At 43.8% G+C, this 19,896-nt stretch overlaps 1 long non-coding RNA gene across 5 annotated transcripts in view; it reads right to left on the bottom strand.

Annotated features, from left to right (window-relative positions):
* The window catches only part of LOC138850199 (uncharacterized), a 190,841-nt gene that overhangs the window by 139,380 nt on the left and 31,565 nt on the right, over positions 1-19,896 (bottom strand). The window contains exons 3-4 of one of the 5 annotated variants that reach the window (XR_016235399.1): positions 10,630-10,788; positions 1,668-2,127 (exon numbers count right to left, since the gene is read on the bottom strand). The exons of 2 other annotated variants lie outside the window; for them this stretch is intronic. This is a non-coding gene — a long non-coding RNA (uncharacterized LOC138850199). Of the gene's footprint in view, positions 1-1,667; positions 2,128-10,629; positions 10,789-18,627; positions 18,767-19,896 lie in introns of those variants that run through there. 2 more of the 5 variants (XR_016235397.1, XR_016235401.1) reach the window with 2 other exon arrangements.

Below are 19,896 nucleotides of genomic sequence, written 5' to 3'. Positions count from 1 at the left end.
TTCCACCCCCTTGCCCAGAAAGGCAACAGATGGTGGCCCAAAGGCTTGGGCCACTGTCACCCACGTGAGAGACCTAGACTGAATTCCTCACTCCTGCTTTGGCCTGGCCCAGCCCTGGCTGTTGTGGTCACTTGAGCAGTAAATGAGCAGAAAGAAAACATTCATTCATTCTTTTTCTCTCCCCCCCTCTCCCTTTCTCTCTCCCTCCCTCGCCTTCATGTTTTGCAAAAAAAAAAAAAAAATTTTTAAAGACGTATAGAACCAGACCAGGCATTCTAACATCCAAACAAACTACAAGAAAAAACATAGATTTAGGTAAGTAAATCAGTAAAATTTTTTGAAAACAAAATATCTTAGGCTCAAGGGCTATGTAGTTACACTTCAAGTGGGCCAACAGAATTCCAAGAACAGACAAATACAGACTAATTTTAAGGCATCCCTATGTAATAGCACTGTAGGACATTGTCAATAGAGTGTACATCCTATAAGCTAGAAACAGAGGTGAGAAACAACTATTGTGTTTTAAGGTAAAAGCATCAAAACCTAAGATTTTAATTCACTTCCCTTTGAGCCACCAATTTGTTCCTCTCTATCTAGGATAAGGACACTTCAACGAGTTCATACAAAATGGAATTAAATGTTTATTTTAGTGCAAAAGAATTAAATCCATTCACAGATATTTCATAATGTACATTTTCCACAAACATCAGACCCCTCATATGAATGGATTTTTGAAGAACCTTCATACTTCTTTGTAAATGGCCCTGAACTTCATATAGTTGTTCAAATATTTATCCTTGGGCTGGCACTGTGGCTCAATAGGCTAATCCTCCGCCCTGCAGTGCCGGCACACCGGGTTCTAGTCCCGGTCGGGGCGCCGGATTCTGTCCTGGTTGTCCCTCTTCCAGGCCAGCTCTCTGCTGTGACCTGGGAGTGCAGTGGATGATGGCCCAAGTCCTTGGGCCCTGCACCCCATGGGAGACCAGGATAAGCACCTGGCTCCTGCCATCGGATCAGTGTGGTGCACTGGCTGCGGGGGCCATTGGAGGGTGAACCAACGGCAAAGGAAGACCTTCCTTTCTGTCTCTCTCTCACTGTCCACTCTGCCTGTCAAAAACAAAACAAAACAAAAAACAAATATTTATCCTTGATTCTGTATTTCTCCATGTCTACATCACCAGCAAGTGCTTTGTTTCAGCCTCCAACATTCCCTCTGTTCATACTGTCTGCCCATCTTCACCTTCTCCACACTGCCCTACACGTGCCCTACTCTTCACACTCAGATTACAACTGTGGCTATGTAGCTCATCCCCTAATTCCCCTCTCGGTCCTCTGCAGCTGGATCCTGTTCAGTATATGTGAGATCTGATCACTCCTCCAATTGCAACCCTTCAGTTACTTCCCTTTACTCTTAAGGCAAAACCCAATTTCACCATAATTGTGTTGAGTTCAAGATTTTGCAGCTGGTAAAGGACACGATGGCCATGAGGTGGCAGCAGCACACCACAAACTATTTGGGTACCACTTTAACAGGTTTGTTTATTGGGTAGAGAGGGAGAATGAATTCTTTAGAGCAGAGACTTTCCACAGGCTCCCACCACCTAGTCACCCATAAAAGGCAGAGTACAAGGGACCCGCAGAGGGCAGCTGATCCCAACAGAGCTCACCTGTTCAGGCAATGTTGCCCGACAGCACAGCAGGTATCTCCGACTTACAAAGTTCTGAAACATTGCTGAAACTTGGGGTCTTTTGCAGCTCTGGGGTTTATTTCACCAGTATCGAGCAGAGGGTGTGTGCAGTTTCACAGATGATGCAAAGATCCTTCGGTCTTTAAGTGGGAGGCAATATGGCCTCTAGGCCCTTTTTAACTCTGGCCTTATATACATCTTCTAGATATTGAAATGTTGGTGTGTTAGCTGACTGGCTCATTCATTCATTCATTTATTCCTGAAGCATTTTCTTGTAACCGATTCCTAATTCAGTGCAGCAGCGGAAGGTGAACAAGGCAGTCAGATGTTGCTCTTGCCTTCATGCATGTTACAGTCCAATGAGCCACAGAGGTAAGTGCCTCACAGCACAGCACGCTGGGTGCTATGTTGCCATGGTGACAGGCCAACAGGTCAGCCACTGCAAGGAGAAAAGTCAGGGACACTTTTCAGTCATAGTGACAAGGAGCCTGGAACTTTGCCTCAGGTGTTCTGTATGGGTGGCACTGCTCCTACTCCACAGCAGCCTGTGTGTGTGGAGACCTGGAGTTCAGACAATGTGTGATGCATAATGGCTGAAAAGGCAAATTCAGGTAGAGAATGATTGAGTCTGGGACTGGAAGCTAAGCCAACAGTCTGACAATCCCTGCAAAGCAAGTAAAGAAACGGGAATTCTGGAAACTATCTGAGCGCGCTGAGAATTAGGTGACAGGATTTACAACCTGGAAGGATTACCAGCTGTACTGGAGGTGAGAGTGTTGAGCAGTGATTGCCATAGTTGTCACCAACAGTGGTGCTATCCTGGCTTGGGATAAGCATGCTGAGAATCAGTGATCTGAGTGCACTGAACAGAACCTGTGTAGATCTAGAGCGCCTCAGACAATCCAGTGCACTTCCGGTGTTGTAGCAGTAGGACTCAATAGATACCAGCAGTGAGGGAGAAGCGGTGGATGCTCCACTGCTGCCCTACTCCCTATGCTGACTTCCTAAGGGTACGCCAGTCCAGAGTAGGGTTTCACCACCCTCTCTCCAACAACGCAATTGTCTGAACGTCTCCCTTGCAAGCTTAGAAACTTAATCCAGGAAAGAGGCATGATCTTTCAGGAAGACATTATACTACCACTTTAACAAATTCTTAAGTAATCAGATTCTGTAACTTCATGTATTTTATTGGTTTGTAACTATTAGAACAGTATACTTAAAAATCCTACTTAAGTATAATCCACTCATTTCAACACTATGACAGACAGCCTCAGAGGCAATGTGGCTCAACATTCTCATCAAGTAGATGAGGGCCCTGATGCCCAGGAAATAGGAATGGATTTTCCTACTGCATTCAAGTGATAGGTCAAGTCCATAATTCAGATTCTTAAATTTGTTCATCCCCAACTGTCTCACTCTAGCAAAAATTCACAAAATGATGGGATCTGACTTCTGAGTTTCAGTCCAGGCTCCTTCACTTACGAGCTCTGTGACTCAGCAAAAAACTTACTGTTTCCTCAAATTCAAGTGAGAAAAATAACAACACATCCCTCATAGGATTTTCAATGAAATAACATGTAGAAGTGATAGGGCACTGACTACACACAGAAGGTATCAGAAAGTGTTGTCTTATTGTCATCAACGTTAATATTGTCATCAATATTAATTGATTTCAGTTACTCTCCAGTAGAGCCTCCTACAGAGATAGTGTAATTCTCTTGTGCTTCTACCTCATCTTTAAATCCCTATGAATTTGAATACAACTGAGCAATGCAGTTCTGAACGGCCTGCTGGAGTGTAAATGTTTCTTTCCACTGTCCTAAATTCACCTTTTCCTGATATCTTTCCTATCTACCTCCTCTTCATATTTAAAGACTATTGTCAGTTCGCAATTTTAGTAACGATTTCTTCCTTGAGCTATCTGCCTGGTGAGGATCCCCTTGTCTCCCACTCCCAATATAAAGTTTAATATTGAATCATATTGTTCCCAGAATTGGTCTCGTTCCACAACTAGATTAGATAAAATCATCATGTGTTATCTTTTAACCATCTCTTTTTCCCTCCCTCCCTAACTACCCCCAACACACATACCCCCACTAAAGCTCTGCATTTCTATGAAGTCCTTAAATAACTTTAATGAGTTAATTCAAATTCAGGACAATAAGTTGCAGCTGAATCGGATTTTCTTTACCATTACCCTGTAGGTCTTCATCTTCACTGTAGTTTGGAAACTGAGCATAAAGAATAGATGCTTTTATTCATTAGCACAATAGACAGAGGTTAAATTTATTTATTTATTCCCCAAAATGTTTTTAATTTGAAAAGCAGAGCAACAAAGGGAGATGCAGAGAGATAGAGGTTCCCTTACTGGTTCACTCTCCAAATGCCTAAAACAGCCAGGACCATGCGAGGCCAAAGCCAGAAGCTCCGAACTCCACCCAGGTCTCCCATGTGGGTGAAAGGGACTCAAGTTCTTAAGCCATCATCTGCGGTCTTCCAGGTACATTAGCAGGAAGCTGGGTCATAAGCAGAGGCCGGACTCAATCCCAGACACTCTTACGGGAGTCAGACATCCCACAATGCATGATAGAGCTGAGTTGCAAGGCCAACCCCAACATTACTGATTTTCATGATTTTTTCTAGTTGCTTGTTGCTATCCTAGTTCAAAATGCATTTTCTTGACTTCCACTAGGTGGCATCCACATCAGTATACAGATTTTAGGGGAAATGTGGAAAAATTTGTAAAGCAATGAGAAGAACTTGATGTGGAAGGGCCATGAATAGGAAGCTGATGAGTTGTGATGGTAAATGTATGATAAACAGGAGGTTGTTACGTTGATGCATGTATAGAATTTAATCCAACAAAAAATTTTCCAAGTGAAATGTTTGTAGAAAATGGAATTTTATAAAGCTTACTTTGGTGCAAATAAAAAAAAGCTAAACTTCATACATACAGGAGGTATCCAAAAAGCTCATGGAAAAATATGTTTTGGCAAAACAATACTTTATTTAAAAAAAAAACCACCAAAATAAACCCATCTTTTAATGCCATCTTTCCATGAACTTTAAGTATCTTTGCATATTCTAACTGTGCTATCCAACAATCACTCTCTGACATTTACTTCTGACTACAACAAAACCTGCACATTGATGTATATAACAGCCTTCCTCACTATTGCCACAATTTGGAAGCAATGCCCTTCAGAAGGTGAATGGATAAATTAACTATGCTACATCCATACAACAGATTATTATTCAACACTAAAAGCAAATGTTCCCTCAACCCGTAAAAAGATGAGAAAGCTTAAATGTATGCTACTAAGTGAAAAAAGCTAAGCTGTAATGGTTCCATTCTCTGTGATCCAAACTGCATGGCATTCTGAAAGAGGCCAAACTACGGAAACATTCAAGAGGTCTGTAGTTGGGGGGCTGGTGTTCTGGCATAGTGGGTAAATCCATTGCCTGCAACAATGGGATTCCATATGGGTACCAGTTCAAGTCCCAGCTGCTCCACTTATTATCCAGCTCCCTGCTCAAGGCCTGGGAAAGCAGTGGAACATCTTGGGCCATGTGAGACCTGGGTGAAACTCCTAGCTCCTGATTTCAGCATGGCCCAGCCTCAGCCACTTCGGCCATCTGGGGAATGAACCAATGAAGGGTAGATCTCTGTCTGTAGCTCTGACTCTGAAATAAATAAATTATAAAAAAAGTAGTCAGTGGTTGCTAGGGTTTGGGGTAAGAAATGGATCAATCAACAGAGTACACAATTTCCTTAGGGCACTGAAACCACTCTTGATAACACCATTGTGATGCAGTGTCATACATTTGTCAAACCTACAGAATGACATAACTGCAATGTAAACTGGATTTGGAGTGAGAATGAAGTACCGGTGTTGATTCATCAATTTCTAACAAATGTAGCACTGTGGTAGAGGATGTAGATAATGGAGGAGGCTGTCATGTCAGGGTTGTATGAGAACTCAGTACTTCCCACTCAACTTTACTTCTGGAGTAAGATCACAGCAAAGTATATTAAAGTATCCCAAGACAATTTTTCTCTGAATCTATACTTCCTCCAGTGTCATTCACTGAGGACCAATAGACATATCACATCTTGACCTCTCAGTCAACCATTTCAACTGTCAGGAACTCCCATAGACCTCAAAATGTACTCTGAATCTCACTATTCCTTAGCACTTGCCACCACTCTAGTCTCCCATCGGCATTTCTGAACTGGATTATTGCAACAGCTTCCAAACTGGTCCCCTTGCTTCCACTTTCCCTCATTAGTCCACACAAAAAACAGGAGTCAGAATGAATGCTATTAGAGAAGATGAATTCAGATCATATCACTCTTCATAGTAGAGCCCTTCACTGCCTTCAAAGTGTAATACAATCCAGACTCTTTTCCACATGGTCTACAAATCTGCAAAGATATGGTCAGTGCCTTCCTCCCTAAACCCCCTCTTGCAGTCTCCTCCAGGACCCCTGCCCTTCCCCCATAACCAGTCTTCTGCTTATCTTTGCACATGTTCACAGTCATCCCCTCTCACGATCAGACCTCGGCCAAGTTTACATCTCCACTGAAATATTGCCATTTCAATGATTATCTAACTTACTGCTCAGTTTGTTGTCATCCTAGATGTATAACCACCTGATGTTACATTTGTATGTTTATCATTTGGTTCCCTATCCTAGAAAGTTCTGTCGCTTAGGCTGGTGGGCAGACATTGAGGTGGCCGCTATATTTCCATCTTCTGACAGTCATATCCTGAGCTGATGCCGTTCCTTGAATAGGAGTTGGACCTCTGACTTGCTTCTAGCCCACAGAATACAATAAAGGCAATGAGATATCACCCTTTCCATTAAATAATACTGCGATGTATCTCTTGGTAGAGCTGTCTCTCCCTTTCTGACCTGGAAGAGGAAAGTTGCCATGTTCTAAGAGGCTTTATAGTGCCACAGGGCAAGGAACTGAGGAAGGTCTCTGGCCAGCAACTAGCAAGAAACTGAGCCCTGCGGTCAGCTGCCTACAAAGAACTGCATGCAGCCAACAACTATGTGAGCTTGGCAGCAGGCTCCGGGTCATCCTTTCAGGTGGGACAGACTCAGAGTTAGGACTGTACTGAATACAGAGTTTAAGGCTCCAAGGGCATGCACTGTATGTTAGGGAAGATGCTTCGAATGCTGAGGGACTTGGGACTTTTCTCCTACTTTGAGGAAACAACAGGTAAACTGCTTTAACCAGGCAGATGGGTCATTTGAGGAACCACTCAAAGTTGGGGCTTTCCTTACATTTTTTCATTCTTTAGCACCAGAGCTTAAATGCAAACACACAGTGCTTCATCAAGGAGTCACACTTCAATTTCTATGTACCATTTTCTGATACTTTTAGTGCTAATTCTGATTGGGAAATGAAAAGCACAAGATCAGTCTGGGAAAGCTTCTGCCAGAAAACCAGGAAGTGCTCAAAGACACGGAGAAACAGAAGAAATTGCTTGAAGAGGCTCCCAAGGACCGAATGTCGGACTCCGTGAGAGTCAATAAAAAGCTAATAAAGATAATGGACTAAAAAACTGTGAATCAAGTTTTTTTTTTTTTTTTCTGAAATTTTATCTCCCTAGTACTACCCAAGGTAGAGTAGATAGAAAAAAAGTTACTTTTAAACACTGTCACATAATCAATGCAACAAAAAAGCAGACTTGCCATTGTTTCATCCTCTCTAGTAATCACCAATGCAAAGTTCACACGTTTTTGTGTAAAATTTTGGGTCAAAATATATTTGGGTACAGAATGCTCACAGTCTCGTAGTATTGCCTCACAAATTACTGTATTCACTAGAAAATATAATTCCGTGGGTAGGAGACCTGGCATCTTGATCACATGATCAAGTGATCAAGCTCCCATCGCCAGTATTCATAACCTGCCTTCTGATACAATGCAATAAGAAGCGTACAACATATCTCTGTAGGATTCCAGCCAATAATATTTGATTATAATTATTAGGTTAAAAAAACACATAAATCCAGAATGTGGGACATTCTACAAGACAATTGGATGATATGTCAAGAAGCCAACGTCATGGAAAATGAAATACTTAATTTCAGCAGTTGTATTGTAGACTAAAAGAAACCAAAAAGGTACAACAACCAAATGCAATACATCAGCTTCAACAGAGAGGTGAGGAACATTCTGCCTGTGGGTCATTTAAGCTCCAAGAAGTCATTTGGTCTTGTACTGTCAGGAAAACCACAGGTGGGACTCAAAATTCTATCATCTATTGTAGGCTAACTTTTAAGTTGATAAATTTATACGACCTGCAAAAAATGTAATAAATACCCAAAGGGCCCTTGGCACAAAAAGTTTCTCTGCCACTGTGGCTTAGTTGGATCCTGAGATTTAAAAAAAGAAAAACACATCAAAGTGTTCCTGAGACCATTAAAGAAATGTGAACATCATCAACATGACCAACACAACAGAGGTATTGCTGATTTTCTCAGTTGCATTCACAGTATGTTATGGTTACACTGGAAATTTTTCTTATTTTTAGGAGCTGCATGAAGCATTTAGGAATGGAGGTTAGGATGTAGAGAACTTTGAATGTTGACAACTGGTGACCTAGGAGGATAGCTGGACCTAACAATGGAAAATTCTTTTCTGCAGGTATGAAATTTCAAGATAAAAGGAAACGAAAACTGAATATAAAAATAAAAGTTTTCTTTCTGCTGAGAAAGGGCAGAAAGTAAAGGGGAGGAGGAGAGAAACAGAGCCGGGGTGGGGCAGGAAGGGGATGCCCCCACAGACAGCTTCATTAAACTCCCTCTCTCTTAAACCTCACAGGAACCTTGAGAGGAAAGGCAGATTTTCACCATCTATGTTCCTTAAATGGCAAAATAAAGAAACGAACTCCAGGTAACAGAGGCTGGAAGGAGCAGAGGCAGGACTCAGAATAGGGCTCACTGCACCCCTATGTCCCCAGGCAGCTAAACCAGCATTTCTGGGAGATGAAACTGTTTTCATCATCCCTTTCCCCTCTCGTTTCTTCTACCTGTGGGGGAACATAAGAACAGGTGCCAAAAGTTAACAGATAAAATGGAACAGAATAAGTCAGTGAAATAGTAACAGACTCCCATATATATTCTTGAGATGTATGTTTTTATCAAGTCCCTAAACTGCAGAAACAGAGATGTTTTTGAGCATTCAGTGAAACACTGGTGCATCAAACACCATGAGGAGAATTGTGCTTCCACGCTGTGCAGTAACAGCCCCAGAAACACTGCAGTCAGGACTTGGGAAAATTTGCCATTCATGGGGACGCCAAGTGGGTTAAACCACTGCCTGCAACCCCAGCATCCCATATAAAACTGCTGGTTTGAGCCACACAGCAAATAAACAGATCTTTGAAAACAATTCTTAACCATTGCCGACATCCAGCTCCTTTTGTAACAATTGATGGGACAAAGACTTAAGCCTCAGCTGGGCTAGCTCATTGCCCAAAAGATAAACACTGGAATTTATTCCTTGACTTGAATCTCTATGAGTCTCACACCCTATTGCCTTCATATCCCACCCACCCATTCTTTCCCAGGTTCCCAAGACCCCCCATGGCCACCTGAAAAACCAGCTGCTGCAACACTTGACAGACCAGTTCCAGGAATTCCCCTCTGTCTGTTGCCCCTACCCAACCCCCATTCCAAGCCCTCCTAAAACATAAAAAAGGCCTGGTTCCTGGGGCTCAGCCTTTCTGCCATCAGTGAGCATGTGGGCAACTGGTCACCCATGTCTGTGAATTTATTTTCTCTGAATAAATTCGGTCTGTCTGTAAATTCATACACTGCCTCCTCTCTATCCTGCACCTCTTTTCCCGAAAACAGTGATTCTAGAGTCGTCAAATCTGGCTAACTGTACTATCTGGGATGGATCCCATGCCCTCCCTGAGTGTAAGTGAAGACAAAGCCCTGCTCTATGATGCACTATCAAAGTCTGGGCACCGGCAGTGGACTCAGGAGGCGTGGAGATAATTCATCATATCCATAGGACCCTAGAAATATTGCCATCCTTCCCAGGGTGAATCTCAATCTCTTTAGTGCTAGCATCTTTCCTCTGAACCTCTACAATGCCCCTTGCTCCTCTCTCAGATATTTTCCAATTTAAGGACTATTAGTATGACCTGGTCTATATTTCTCAGTTATAGATTTAAACAGATGACCCATTAATGTCACTATCACTTTGGGTAAGTTTCACTAAACACACTGATTTTTCTTTTTAGCTGAAGTTGATCATCATCCACTAGATGGCAATCTTGCCCATCTTGCTGAAGGCTTTCAACCCTCATTTCAACATTACCAGGACTTGCCTGGATCAAAACGTGAACTACACACCCAACAAAGAGGGTCCCAGCCCCTGCTTTGTGAGCTTCACAGTTCAGTAACCTTTCTGAAAATCCAATATAATCCCATGATTTTTTTAAAAAAATCAATAAATCAGAGGCCAATGTTGTGGGGCAAAGGGTTAAACAGCAACCTGCAATGCCAGCATCCCTTATCTAGAATGCCAATTTGAGTGCTGCCTCCTCCACTTCTGATCCAGTTCCCTGCTAATGAGCCTGGGAAAGTAGCGAAAGATGACCCAGGAACTTGGACCCCTGTCACTCACATGGGAGTCCTGGATGGAGTTCTAGGCTCCTGGCCTACTCCCAGCCATGGCGGCCACTTGGAAAGTGAACAAGCAGATTACAAATCTCTATATTATCAATCAGTCTTTGAAATAAATAAATCTGTTTTGTAAAAAAAAAAATCCAACAAGTCAGTTTTGAACGCAAATTCTCTTTACAATCAAGACACAGTACTATTCATAATACAATTAAACATTCAAATACAAAATTGTCATAGATGCAGGAAAACATCAGGAGGGAAACACAAGTGCTTCTGGCATTTCTTACCCTGCTGTGCTTGTTTCATTCACATCCCTATTGGCATGCTGTGAGCCTTGAAGAAAACCCCAAGTTCTCTCCCTTTTAAAAAGCCCTGATTTAACTGAAGGACTCAGACAGGCTACAGGGGCTCACTCAGCTTAGAAAAGGAAGTTAGGTTCCAAGCACCTGCCAAAGAGAAGAAAAGGGTCACATCTGAGATCTGCAGCATACTGATCCAGAGACTTTGAGTGGCTTTAGCCTCTTTGAGCTGCTTAGCATCCTCCTTGGCAGAAGCGGGCCTGCTACAGGGCCTAACTTCAGGAGTTTGATGAGTAAAGCCTTTAGAATAGTAGCTGGAGGGGATGACACTGTGGCACAGCAGGTTAAAGCCCCAGCTTGCAGCACCGGCATCCCATTTGGGCCCTGGTTCAAGTCCCAGCTGCTCCACTTCTGATCCAGCTCCCTGCTGTTGCACCTGGGAAAGCAGTGGAGTTCAGCCCAAGTCCTTGGGCCTCTGCAACCATGCGGCAGGCCCAGAGGAAGCCCCTGGCTTCTGGCTTCAGATTGGCTCAGCTATAGCCACTGCAGCCATTTGGGGAGTGAACCAGCTGATGGATGGAAGACCTCTCTCTCCGTCTCTCTCTTTCTGTTACACTGTCTTTCAAATAAATAAAATAATTTTTTTAAAAAAGAGACAAGCTGAAGACCAGTTTTGGTTTACAAAAAATAGTAGCTGGAAAACCATAAGCTCCCAATAAAACAGTAGCTATTGTTATTGCTAGCAGTTTTTAATTAGAGTAATTATAACCATTCTTGCTGCCAATTATATTGTGACTACTAGTGATGACTGCCCTAGTAACTATTTAGTGCAGGCTGAACTGCTCCAGAATCAAAACTTGTTATGTGCTGACACGATGCCCTAAGTACAAGACTTCATATGATGAAACCTTACTCATTCACAAAGTACCTTCAGACTGTATGTATCTGGATAGGGCATATATGAAGCATAAATAAATTTTGCATATAGACTTGGGTTTTATCCTCTTGACATATTATGTCTATGCAAACATTCCATAATTTGAAACAATTTACATCACACTCTGGTCTTGAGTATTTCTGGTAAACATACTTAATCTGTAGTACTATGATGACATTTTTTATACTGGCAATCTTATCTGGACTAACAAGTCTACGAGATAGACAAAGTATATACCTAAGAATAAACTTAAGCTCAAGGATTTTCAGTAACTTGACCCAGTTGCACATTCTCAGTAGAATGGAAATTCCAACACAGGCTCCCTGACCACTGAGCCATTTGAATCCACAGGTTGCAGCCCTGCACACAGAGAGGACAGATCCAGTGACCGCCATCTCACAGTCCCAGTTTCATGGGCTCACCAAGGTAACACGGAGTGTTCAGTGCATGCCTGATACTAAAAACTGAGCGCCTCCACTCTTAACTCATTGTCTTCTGTTTTAGAGCAGCTTTGCTGAAGGCGTGCAAACTAAGAAATCCTTTAGCTGAAGAGTATGCTGCATATTTAGTGCCCCGTGGAACTCTTATGAAACACAAATAATGTTAAAAAAAAAAAAAGATTTCAAAGGCAGAATGACACACAGAGTGATAGAGACCTTCCATCCACTGGTGCACTTCCCTAGTGGTCACAATGGCTGGGGCTGTGCTAGGTGGATGTCAGGATGCAAGAAATGCATCCGGGTCTCCCACGTGGGTGACAGGGGTCCAAGCATTTGCCTCATCTTTTCTTGCCTTCCCAAGCTTATTAGAGAAGAGCTGGATCAGAAGCAGAGCAGCTGGAACTGGAGCTGCATTGCACATTTGTGGATGCACAAATGTGGATGCACTGGGATGCACATTTGTGGGAGGCTGCTCAATCGGCTGCACCACAACGCCAGCTCCACCACGGATCATTTTCTTAAAACAGTAACTGATCAATGTAGCTTAGATCTGTAGTGGTTACTGCTGGTAGTGCAAGACTCTGGCTGACATTATGAAAATAGAAACAGTGTGATTATTTTGTTATGCTCAGCCTTTCTCAGCGCAGCCTTGGAAGACACTACAGTGACATCAAGAACATCGGTTGAGAAATAAATCGTAGAAAGCCAAGACCTGTGAAAGTGATGTAGTCAGTACTGACTGCTTTGAAATGTTTCAAGAGAACAGAGTCACTGAGTCACAATAGATCAGGAAAATGCTACAAGGGAGGCCAGGACACATTTAAAATGCCAGGAACTGGATTTGCTAAGTTAGATATTTTTTTAAAATGAAAACATCTGTAGAACTACAACTGGCAAGTGCATTTAGATCTAGTCAAATTTTCTTGCTTGCCTTTGAGGAAAATGGGACATAGTTCACAGTTCTTTCACTTACTTCTGCGTTTGTATTCTTCCCATTCACTTTTTCTACTCCTTTCTATCTTCTAGACACTCTGAATGTAAACTGTGGCTGTGTGGCAGCAGGCTTTGCTGTATGCAATAGTTCAGGAACAGTGACCAGGAGCAGTAATGACTGCCGCATGTACTGGTGTTCCGCAGTACAATCACAGGAGGAGTTCGAATCCACAGTCCACTGAAAACATCCTTAAAATCTTTCCTCCTGGGGCTGGCCTGTGGCACAGTGGGCAGAGCCACCGCCTGTGATGCCAGCATCCCATATGGATGCTGCTTTGAGATCCAGCTGCTCTATTTCCCTGCTCACGCTTGGCCAAGCAGAAGATGGTGGGCCCTTGTCACCCACACAGGAGACCCAGAAGAAGCTCTTGGATTTGGCCTGGTGCAGCCCTGGCTGTTGCAATCATCTGGGGAGTGAACTAGTAGATGGGAGATGCTCCCCTCTCTCTCTCTGTAACTCTGAATTTCATATAAATCTTAAAAATCTTTCCCTTTCATATTTTTGTAATTTTTCTGATAACCCATACTTAACAGCCTCTTTTCTGCACCATTCCTTGTCAATCTCACTGAAAGTCTTGCCAAAATTAAGTTCCCTCGTGTTTCTCTATTCTTCCCCACAAATGTCCTTGAATTTTCAATATTTAGTTCTTCTACCTGTGGTAGATTGTTCCCTTTCCAACTTACCTGATCCTCTCCTGCTTTTCTCGACACATCAACTTTTTCCATAACTGACAGCTAGGCCCTTGAGAGAAGGCCAGACATAAGCTACCAGAGATGAAAGCTTTTTGTAAGGAGACAGTTTATAGATTGGGGAGTAAAGAGATAAAGTCCACCCTGGGCTTGACCCAGCACCCCCATGTCTCTTCAAACTCAAAGTCAGTATCAGCCTGAGAACGCTGTCGCTTTCCATCTTTGCAACTCCAAATGGACTTGGCTTCTCCGACAATCTTTCTCATTTTCATCCTCTCACAGCCCATTTTTCCAGGGCCTTAGCCCACATTCCCTCTGCTCGACCCCTGCTGTTCTTTTCCTCTGCCTATTCCTTAAACTTGCTGGTAGTTCCTGAAGGTATGGCTTGGAAATGTTTAAGATCCTGAGAAATGCAGGGTGGTTTGTTATTAGAATACTGTGTGTGTGTGTGTGTGTGTATGTGTGTGTGTAGGGGAGTGGGAGGATCTTTTGGTAAATAAAGCAAATGTAGCTCTCGGCATGCAGAAGCAAGAGGTTCACATTTTCATTATTTCAAGAGTGCAGCACATTTTTTGAACCTGAGAATGTTTTCTCATTACTCAATGCATTTTGCTGAGAAATGTAGCCCCTGAGACTGGAAGCAAATGGGCTTCCAAGGCACGGTCCAGGTATCAGTATTCCTTCCATCCTAGCCTAGGCAGTTGCCTAGTAACACCTAAGTGAATCTATCAGCTCCACTCTAAATCGAATCGTTCTCTGACCTGTCTTCGCAATGTTGTAACTCTTCTCCTGGGAGAGTCCGACCTTGGGTCAGCAGCAATTCTGTTCCAGTTATTAATTGCCTTCTTTGTAAGTGAAGGTGATAAAAAATGCTCTCAAGATTTAAAAGATATAAAAGAGCAAGTCATGAGCCACTCAGAGGTATAAAGGGCAGCTTGAAACACCACCATCCAGCTGCCACTGAAACCCAACGGGTAACTCCATCCACGGCGACTATCTTCTGAACACATACATAAAAACCAGACTGACATAAAATGAACTTGATGGAAGAAAGTCAAGTCAATGACCAACTCTTCTGAGTCCTATTTTACTGATAAGCAAATAGGTTCCAAGAGGGAAGGGCGCTGTGTCTAGTATCACACAACATTAAAGCAGCAATGGCAGTAGGGCCCGGTGATCTCTTACTATGGTTCTCACTTGGCTGTGTCAGTGTGTTCAAAAACACCAGCCCTTGAGTTATAGATGAGGGTTCTGCAAGGACCACAGACGAAAGCAGGGTTCCTTGAACAAAGGATTTGAGCAAGCGCAAGGTAGGGCAACGTGACATCTCTTTACTGGTAGACGTCGTAGAGTCTTCAGTATGCTACTGTGCACTGTTAATCTCTAACAGGCATCATTGGGTGTGTATCCCACAATTTGGCCGCACAACAAACCTCACTGCATGTATATTTTATGACATCTTTTAGACCAGAAATCCTCAAATTGCTTTCTGAACTAGACATTGAACACTTGTGTCCTGTTATGATGGAACTGACCAAATCTATTGTTTTGACCTTGTGTCATACAAGAAGAGCTTATATGAATTCAAATACCCGGTGAGGTAGGCTTACTGAACCTGCAGTAGGTATGGTACCTATGATGTACCACGGGATCCCTCCACCTCCACGGTAACCTAAGCCACCATCTCTCCTGATTTTTATTTTTATCTATAACTGCTTTCTTCTTGTTTGCTTTCAGGAGGCAAAGAAAAGGCTATTTGATGGATTTCCGTTCTCCCACACCGCTAGCCCCGCCAGGGGGCGCTGGACGTACAGGTCTCAGCCCCGCGAGCTCCGGGGAAGGCAGTGGTGGGCCCCCGCACCTCGGCAGCTCCAGGCCTGACCGCGGGCCACCTGCACCCTAGGAGCTGAGCACAGGCTGCTCCAGGTGCTGCTAGCGCGGGGCAGCCAGCCGGGAGAGCGCAGGGACTCCAGAAGAGGAAGTCAAAATCTGCGCGGTTCTGCAGGTCTGCGAAGAGCTGGCCACAGGCTGGGGTCGGACCCGCAGCCGGGCAAAGGGCAGGGTGACGTCCCTGGCGCGCCCGAGGCGGCGCGAAGTTGTCCGTGCGCAGCGTGCAAGTAGGCCTCTAACTGGTTGCTTAGTCGTGCTTTTGTTCCTCCAAGACATGTTCTAGTCATTAACCTGTGGACTTTTTTTTAATATTTTCAAACACATAGCAGCATCCACCAGATGCACATTCGTATTTTAACATTTATTTACTTGAAAGTCATTGCTACAGAGAGGCAGAGGGAGATAGAGAAAGAGAGAGAGAAGTCTGAAGTCTTCCACCCTCTGGTTCACTCCCCAGATGGCCGCAATGGCCAGAGCTGCGCTGATCTGAAGCCAGGAGACTCCCCCAGGTCTCCCACGTGGGTGCAGGGGCCCAAGGACTTGGGCCATCTCCTACTGCTTTCCTAGGCCATAGCAGAGAGCTAGATCTGAAGTGGAGCAGCAGGGACTCGAACCAGCGTCCATATGGGATGCCAGCACTGCAGGCAACAGCTTTACCCACTAGGCCACATTACCAACACTGTGAACTCCTAAAATCATAAAGGAGTGCATGTTCTTCCCCCTATCAACCACTTCCCAGGATCTTCACCCAGCCACTGAGGTGCAGGCCTTCCTGACCCCATCTGCTGTTGTCTTTTCTCTATCCCACAATGCCACAGTCAGTGTAGCCGGTCTTTCTTCCTTGAACAGAAGCCAATTCTACCGTAAGGATGTCTGAATTTCATTCTCTGCCTACCTCATTGTCCAGACTGAAGCCAAGAGCCTGGGACTCCATCCAGGACTCCCCTGTGTGTGGCAGGAGCCCAAGCACTTGTGCCATCTTTTGCAGCCTTCCTAGGCATGTTAGCAGGGAACCAGATCAAAAGCATCATTGGGACAGCTGACATTGCAAGCAGCGCCTTAGCCCCCCTCTATCATGCCAGTCCCTGGAGTCACTTTCAGTGAGCCCTCACTCATTTCCAATTAGTGGATGTTAATGCTTCAGGAATGCTATGGTAAAACACTGCCCTGCATGGTCAACAGCCACATTACTTAATGAGAGTTGTGAGATTCTGAAGATGAAAAGAACCATAAGAGCTTATCTGGGCCTATTTGTAGACATTCTGTGCAGGTGACAACTCTTCTGAATATCCTACAGCTCCTAGTCACACTTCCATCACCGAGTTCCACACTCCCGGCTTTGGGTCTGGCCCTGCCTTAGCCACTGTGGCCATTTAGGGAGTGAACCTTTCTCTCCTTCTCTACCATTCTGCCTTTCAAATAAAATAAGTCAACCTTTTTTATATATACCATCATTAACTCAACGATCTTAGTATTATAAATCTAGTTCCATGAAGGCAAAGCCAGTATTTTTCTATTTTTGAAAATAGTTAACATGTGTCTACTTTGCACAAGAGACTAAGAAAGAAATGTACTGGGTATTATTTTCTACTCAGCAATAAAAACGTATGATATCCAACCCTTTATAACTGAATACCACATCTGCACTTCCTAGGAGAAAATGAAACAAATATGACAAAAAAGAAAATTTACAAACTCAAAGTAACTGTTCCCAAGCCTGGTGGATTATGAGAATCATCCTCAGGGATTCTGCTAGGAATGTAAACACCTGGCCCCCGGAACCTGGTATCTTAGAATCTCTGGCAGCAGGGCCCAAGCGTGCGTATTGCATTTGTGATATGATCCCCTGGTCCAAGGACACCATTGCACTTGCATTACCCACTTCCTGGTGTCTTCATCACAAAGGGGCTGTAGCCAGAGAGCCTTCCGAGCTCCACGTTCTCCAGTGGGACTGAAATCACACTCACGTGGAAGCACAATTGACTTCTGGTGTGTTGAATGAAAGCTACAGTAGGCTTAGCAGAGTTTAAAAAGACCCCTCTCCATTCCCAGGCTATGGCAGTTAAGCTTTGCTTGCAATCCCTGCATCCCATGTCAGATGGATTAAAGCCCTCGTTTCATTTCAAATTCCAGCTTTCTGCTCATGTGCACCCTGGTAGGAGGCAGATGGCAGCTCAGGTGTGTGGGCTGCTGTCACATGTACATGAAACCAACTGAGTTCCCGGCTCTTTGCTTCTGTGTCGCTGTTGTAGGCATTGAGGATTAAACCAACGGATGGAAGATCTGTCTATTTGTCTCTGTGTCTCTCTGCTTTTTAAGTAGTTTAAAAAGTTAAATTTTTAAGAAGATTCTCCCACTTATTAACAGTTAATGGACATGGAGAATTTTATTGGGGTGATGTAAATGTTCTGAAACTGATCTATGGTGATGCAAATTTACAACTTGATTCACTGTCAAAGAAATAACTGAATTTTATCAGGTGATTTAGAGTGAGACAATGATATGATATGTAAACTGTGGCTCCATAACATATTTTAAAAAGCAACTCCAGCACTCTGCTGAAGGCAGACCAGGCTAAAGCTTACACAAAGATCAACTGTAAAAATGGCTGAATTCTAGAAAGGATTCAATTCATTTAAAAAAAATTTTTTTTGAAAGAGTTACAGAGAGAGACATAGACAGAGACACATCTTTAATCTGCTGGTTCACTCCCCAAATGGCTACAATGGCCAGGGCAGGGCCAGGCCGAAGTCAGGAGCCCAGAGCTTCTTCTTGACCTCCCACATGGGTGCAGGGCCCAAACACTTGGGCCATCTTCTGCTGCTTTCCCAGGCGGGGCCCAGGATCAGAAGTGGAACAGCCAAGACTGGAATCAGTGCTGGTTTCTTAGGTGGCAGCTTTGCCCTATATACAAAAATGCCTGCCCCAGATTCAATTACTGGTTTCTCATATCAGTATCAGATCCCTCTTGAAGAACCTATCTTCTGGCTGAGATAGAGATATCAACGTATTTGTGAATACCTTGAATCACAAGAATCCCAACATAATCCAAACCCTCTGAACTTTGAGAAGAGGAGTATGTCCCTTTGCTTGAAGGCTATGCAGAAACTCACAATGAAGCAGGTGTTTTATGAAATAAGGCGGGACTTTCTCAGGGTCTGTCCTCATCTTTCTCCTGGAGATCAAACCAATATCCAGAATTAAATCGCATCATGATCCAACTGGCAGAAGTTACACATGTGCTCAACGAGAAGAGGTATGCTAATCAAATGAAACCACACATGTGGTCTCACATTTCTGTCTCAGCTTCACACAAAGAACCAGAGAAAACACCTCACTTCAGAGTTAACCCCAGTGCTAGATCAAGGTGTTGAAAGATGGCGTATAAAGTGTTTTTTGTTGTTGTTTTTTTTTTTGTTTGTTTGTTTTTTGTTTTTGTTTTTGTTTTTGTTTTGACAGGCAGAGTGGACAGTGAGAGAGACAGAGAGAAAGGTCTTCCTTTTGCCGTTGGTTCACCCTCCAATGGCCGCTGCGGCCGGCGCACTGCGCTGATCCGATGGCAGGAGCCAGGTGCTTCTCCTGGTCTCCCATGGGGTGCAGGGCCCAAGTACTTGGGCCATCCTCCACTGTACTCCTGGGCCACAGCAGAGAGCTGGCCTGGAAGAGGGGCAACCGGGACAGAATCCGGCACCCCGACTGGGACTAGAACCAGGTGTGCCGGCACAAGGTGGAGGATTAGCCTAGTGAGCCGCGGCACCGGCCATAAAGTTAGATAAGTAATGATTTATTGGTATGGGGGCACTGTTCTCAGACAAGACTTAAACCCTGTAAAAGATTTCTATAGATGTTAGTCATATGTTGCCAAAGCAAATCTTGGAAGCTTAAGGGTTGGGGATGATCAGCCTCACATAAAACAAAGCTAACACAATTGCCTGGCAAACTGCAGAGAATAGAATCCAAAGGCTCCAAGAAGTAGGTGTGCCAGAATATTTCTACTGTGTATCTGAAAACTTGTTAACTGTTATGTGCCTCCTAAGGCCTCAGAGGACATTCTGTTCACCATTGCATGAGGAAATGCACAGAAGAGGGGCTCATAGGTGGCAGCCTCTGCAGATGACGCTTCAGCAGAAACTGCCATGACAAAGCTGGACTTTCTAGCAAGCAGTGATGGGGTACCATGTGCTACCAAGGTACTAAAGCCACAGAGCAGTACTTCGCCATCATAAGCAGAATGGGAAGAATTACTTCCAGCAGCATCAAGGTCACATTGGCAGCTAAACAAAGAACTAAAGTCTGACCTTCAAG

This window comes from Oryctolagus cuniculus, chromosome 6 (assembly GCF_051225735.1).
Source record: "Oryctolagus cuniculus isolate XC-2025 breed Fujian yellow rabbit chromosome 6, ASM5122573v1, whole genome shotgun sequence".
Lineage (NCBI taxonomy): Eukaryota > Metazoa > Chordata > Mammalia > Lagomorpha > Leporidae > Oryctolagus > Oryctolagus cuniculus.
Note: the sequence above shows the minus strand (reverse complement) of the source record. Positions and strands in the feature narration are given on the sequence as shown.